This window comes from Phocoena phocoena, chromosome 11 (assembly GCF_963924675.1).
Source record: "Phocoena phocoena chromosome 11, mPhoPho1.1, whole genome shotgun sequence".
Lineage (NCBI taxonomy): Eukaryota > Metazoa > Chordata > Mammalia > Artiodactyla > Phocoenidae > Phocoena > Phocoena phocoena.
The window spans coordinates 61,690,412-61,696,789 of NC_089229.1; positions in this window are offsets into that span (position 1 = coordinate 61,690,412).

The window sequence follows — 6,378 nt, forward strand, 5'->3', positions numbered from 1 at the left end:
AGAAAGCACAGGGTTAATATGGTATCTAACATGCAGAAAGGGCACAGTAAATATTAGCTCTTAATACCATCTGTATCACCAGTTTCATTTCTTCCATTCCACACAACCTTCATAAAATAAATAAAAATCCAAAACGATTTCTGCAAATCACTGCATAGATCCTGCTGAACAAAGATGCCATCACTGTGGAAATTCATGTGTGGTGGGCAGTCAGTGAATGAAACATTTTATCTATAATGTTCACTTTTCAGTTGATACAAAAAAAATCTAAATGTGGGTATAAACGGTAGTTAAGGGGTATCAATATATCATGTGTACAAAAGACAAATGTAGCCGAGTTGTAGATATTCTCTACTACATTACAGACTACATATAGCCAGAGGCACACTTGCCAAGCTCAACTGAGGAATGCAGACGATCTCACTCTTAGCAGAGAAAGAGATGGTGGAAATGCTTGCTGGACTTATCTTTCACAACTGAGGATGAAGGTATGGAGTACGATAATAACATCACAGGGTTATATTACTTTCATCTGCATATACCCTTTTTCATTGCATATAGAATTCAGAACTTAAGTCACAAGATTTCACAGCTAGCTTTAACTTTGCCATCTTCAAAATATGGTGTTTGACTATAATGAGGATTACAAGGTTTCTGTTTTCCACAGTTGGTAAGACCCCAGCCCATATGCGTCTATAAAGCTTGACAATTTGCAATCAAAATAATGGTTGTAGGGCTTCCCTGGTGGCGCAGTGGTTGACAGTCCGCCTGCCGATGCAGGGGACACAGGTTTGTGCCCTGGTCCGGGAAGATCCCACATGCCGCGGAGCGGCTGGGCCCGTGAGCCATGGCCGCTGAGCCTGCGCGTCCGGAGCCTGTGCTCCGCAACGGGAGAGGCCACAACAGTGAGAGGTCCGCGTACCGCAAAAAAATAAAAATAAAAAAAAAATAATGGTTGTGGACAGCTGACATCACCTATGCCATAGAGATTTTTTTTTACATTAAGACCTCAGATCAGGATCTCTACTACACCCCCCAAAGAGATACAGTCCTAGGCCATGCTTAAGAAACTGATGTTGTAATTCAGATATTGTCACTGACCAGCTGTATGGCCCTTAGTAAATCAATTCACCTACCCAAGCCTTGGTCTTATTTATAAAAGGAGGGAGGTGAGTGAAATGATTTATAGAGCCAGATCTATATTATGGAGGTTCCATAATATTATGGAATTTGCCCAAGGTCAGTTAAATGACCTTTGGCAAATTCCATAATATTATGGAACCTCCATTTCCTCATTTGAGGGTTAAATGAGACGATGCATGTGAAGTAGGTCTCAATAAATAAATGGTCATCATAATACTACCAATAATAATAGTGAATATGGAGTATTTACTACATGCTCTAGGCACAGCTCTAAGAGTTTTCATTATAATTCTTTTGACCCTTCCTACAACCCTGTGAGGTAGGTATTATTACCCTCCCATATTACTTGTGAGAAAACTGAAGCACAGAGAGATGAAGTAACTTACCCAAGGTCACAGAGTGGTATTCAAACCTGAGATGTTTGGCTCCAGGGTCTGTGTTCTTCATCATTTCACTATACTACTTCTTGTTATCAGCACTCTTTCCCTTTCTCTGAACCTCTTCTAAGATCCCTTTCAGCTCTGCTTCCAGAAAAATAGACTAATTAGCTACCCTGGACTCTGACAGGCTAAGCAAAGTTGGCTTCGCTGAGAGAATTACAAAGGTTCTAAATGTATAGAGGCTTACATCAGAAAGAATTGTGTCCGGATTCAATACCTATCATTAAATGATTATGTGTTGAATAAAGGAATGAACACAGAGGCTAAAAAGAAGTCAAGTACCATTTGGTTGATCCTTACGACAACCGTGACCAAGAATTCATTCATTCAATAAGCACTTCTTAGGTGTCTGCCATATGGCGGGCACTGGCAAGCTTATAACTTAGAGAACTGATATCAGAACACATTCTCCTAAGTCATTATTTGGCAGTCACGTCGTAAAGTAGATTCCTGTACTGGATAGTAGAAAGTTGGATGAAAACTTTAAAGCTTTTTTGTTTTTCAAATGAAATCTCAGATGAAATGTCAATATGTAACATACACGAAAGCATCTCTGCTCTGGTTGAAGCAGGGAGTGAGCCTGAAGTCCACCTCGCTCTGCCCATGTCGCCCCAAAGACATTCCTGAAGAGGGTCAGGATGGCTCTAAAAGTATTACACAAAACAATTATTGGGTCTCTTTGAACTCCAGAATTCAGTGGACACCTCTTATGGCAATGGATCGTGATTGTTTACTAATAAAGTTCACTTGATATGGACATGCAGAAATATATGAATGTGGTTATGTGCCTGTATGCAAAGCTGGTGTAATGTCTATAAAGATTATTATAATATCGATTGTCAGGCATTTTATAAACATTACCTGTAATTGTCACAACCACCTAATTAAGCAGGTATTACTGACAGCTTCATTTTACAAGCGAGGAAAGTGAGACTCATATAAAAAAATATGAATTCCCAAGGTCATACGGGAAGCAGCCTCCCTCCAAAGCCCACAGGGTTTCCCTTGTAGACTGAGGTCAGGTACTTGCCTACTCCAAAGAAGCTCTATAAACAGGAAGAAGATGCAAGAATGGACAGCTTATATGGAGTTTTGCTACTCAGGCAACTCACAGGTTGTTTCACTGGTCAAAAAAGGTGACACCCCAACTGGGTCAGACCTAGGGCATTCAAGCAGCATTGAGAACCAAAGCGTTGCACGTGGCTAAGAGGTTGGAATACAGGAACCACAGACGTCTCGTGGAGCGCGTACGGTTTTTGCTCTTCACTTGCTGAATCAATCTCTAACAAATAGCAGGGCAGACCCACTAAATGGTCACTAGAAGATCACCTACTTACCAAACTCAGAAGCACGGCTCACACTTCTATGAGGTTGTACGGGGGAAGGGAAGATGGGTCACCCAAGTAGCTGCTGTGGTTCTCAGACACGGTGACTACAAGCAGGGAGACACACACAACAGGCGGGTCTGAGATACTGCTTCAACCAGGGGCTCACGAAATCCTCCTCAAGGGGTTACCGCGAGGAGCTGATGGGAGAGTATCTGCCAAGAGCTCTTGAGGTGTTATACAAATGTCAATACAGCAATACACAGTAGCCTGCCCGTGAAGTGCTACGAGGTCATCGCAGCAAACAATCTGGTGTGGTCAGCCACGATGAAAAACAGGATACATCTTTCCTGAACAAGATTTTAGACTTGCTAGGAATCCTAGGAGATTCAGCTGACAGAGTGACAAACTCTACAAACAGTTGCTGAGGCTACAAATTAATGCAACCTCATATTTGTATAGCGCTGTAACATTTACAGAGCATTTTCTTATCCTTTACCTCATCTCAGCCTCACTTGTGAGGTTAAAGGAGCAAATATTGCCAGATTCAGTTTCACAGAAAAGGTATCTGAGGTTAGGGAGGCCAACTGACTTGCCGTGTTTCAAAGAGCCAGTGACACGGGGACAAAGTATTAAATGCGCCCCTATCCATTTTCTAAGGAGGGAGAATTCCTTACCTGTTAAAACTAGCTATCTTCCTAATGCTGAAAAGAACAACAGGTAAGAAGGGAAAGGGGAAAACTCTTTAAATAATGATGATGGTAAAGAAGCCACGAAGGAAAACTCCGGGAACGTGGCTGCTGCTGGAGGTGGCTGTCAGTGCAGCTGGGAAGTTTGGGGACAGAAAGAAAAAGAGGAGAGAGGGCAACTATTGTATGGAGTGGCTAAAGAATACTCTTCAGGAAGTCTAGCAGTTTAATGCCCAACACGCTTTGCTAATCTCTTCAAGAATCATGCACTGAAGACACCCATTACTCATTAAGTCTTTCGGAGGCGAATTTGAGGGTGTTTTGTTTCTGTTGCTGTTCTGTTTTGTTTTTATGGTGCATTAAGACAAAAGCAAGGTAGCTTACAAAAGCAGACAGTTACATCTGAGTTACACCGGCAAGCGGCAGGGTGTGGGCTGGGACCTGGTGCTTCTGCTTTCTACCCCAGTGCTTTTCTATGACAACACACTGCCTCTAGGCACTGTGGACGTGATGTAGACAGTCTTTTCAGAAGCATCCATGAACATCATCTCCGAATATATAGCACAGCAACATGCATCCCAATACTGTTAGTAATGCTTTCACAACTACTTTCCAACTGAAGTCCCACAACCACCCTATGACAGGCTCACAGAGGTTAAGTGACATCTTCAGGGTCACAAAGATAGCAGGTGGCAGAGCCAGGACTTAGACTCAGGATATGACTCTGCATCCAGTGTGCTTTTCTGTAGGTTTATGTTCCTCATTCAGGGAAAGAATGTTATAATGGGACGAGCACAGTGATAGCAAGATGAGAACTCTATTTCTAATCTCATTTGTAAAGCATTAACAAAAATTAACCTTATGCTTTCCCCTGCAACGTTCAAAGTTCTCTCTCTCATCTTCTCAGAGACGATGGGACTAGCAAAAAATCCTGTAGGAAAAATTAAAGCAGAAAATTGTTCATGATTGTTATGGTGCCTTAGCTATCGCGAACCACCTCACTGATGACAAGTGAATCCTTTCAGCCAGCACAACCCATGCAACCTCTGGACAGTAATTCTAAACTGGTGGATACACTTGGAAACTGGTATGAAGTTTAGGTTTGATGGCCATGGCTCCCTTCTGCTCAGAAACCTTCAGACTCTCCACTGCTTTTGATTAAAGTTTCAAATCCTTAAATGAGCACTCAGGGTCCTTTTCAGCCTATTAATAGACATTCTCTGCTTGTATCTCATGCTCCATAAAACCACTCCTCACTCCTTCTGTGCTTTTCCATTCCCACACCTGTGGTTGTACCACTCCTTTTGCCTGGAATGCTACCTTACCTATCCTTGCTTGGGATAGCTGTTCATATTCCCCTAGTCAAAAACAATCTCACCCTCCCCTCAGTATTTTATATCACTCCTAAAATACTACTGTAAGTTTTATGTTTCTGTGTTTCGTTTTCCCAACCTGATCGTAAGTAACTCAAGGGCAAGATCATGCTGATTAATCACTGCATCCTCCAAATGCCTTTGCCTTGTGCTTTGCCCACAAAGAGGAATACAGTGGGACGTCAGATAATTGTGGCATAAATGAAAGAATGAGATTCAGTTTTTGTCCTAAGACAACGGCTATACTGGGAAGCAAACTGACTCCAATACCTTTTAAATAATGCATCCAAAAGTCTTGAGATCGTCAATATCCAAGAGAACCAGGGCTCAAAAATCGACTATATAACTAACCTTCTATTAATCACCTTTCCACATACCCATAGTCCAAGATCTCTGTGACAAAAGTTAAGTGATGGCTTGGGAATGTGGCATTCACTGTCAATAAAATGAAGCATCTCCTTTGGGCGGAAGCTGCCAGGCCTCCATTCAGACCACTAGATGGAAGATGGTAACGACCTGAAGAGTCGGACCCAACAGGCTGACTTACTCCTGATATTAATAGGAGTATGACAGGTTGAAGTAGTCTATAAAAACTGTATTATTAAAAAAAATGAAGACTCAGGATAGTAGCTCCATTGGGGAAGGCAGAAGAGGCAGGAGACTTCTGGCTTACTGGTTACAGAGGTATGCACGCTGAAAACTTACCAAGCGTACAGTCATGGTTTCCGCATTTTTCTATATTCATGCTACATTTCAATATGAAGTTTTTATAAATGATGATTAAAGAAATTATCTAATATTAAGAAACCAAAAAGAAACCATACCATTTAAAACAGTATCTTAAAACAGCACTTAAAATCAGATAAGATGAAGGAGGAACCAATTAAAACTTTTTAAAATCATTATTTATTTCAATCCTAGGTATACTTTCTTCATTTCACTACTTCCTCATTCATTATGTCTAGTAAGGCAATGGCATTTAAAACTCTGGCTTTTCGTTTCCCCACTTAAAAGTTCCAGCCAGGGGCTTCCCTGATGGCGCAGTGGTTAAGAATCCGCCTCCCAATGCAAGGGACACGGGTTCATGCCCTGGTCCGGGAAGACCCCACATGTGGCGGAGCAACTAAGCCCGTGAGCCACAACTACTGAGCCTGTGCTCTAGAGCCCACGAGCCACAACTACTGAAGCCCACGTGCCACAACTACTGAAGCAAGCCCGCGCGCCTAGAGCCTGCACTCCGTAACAAGAGAAGCCACCGCAATGAGAAGCCCGCGCACCACAACTAAGAGTAGCCCCGGCTTGCCGCAACTAGAGAAAGCCAGCGTGCAGCAATGAGGACCCAACACAGCCATAAAAAATAAATAATTTATTTTTTTAAAAAAAAGTTCCAGAGAGAATTCTGGAATTC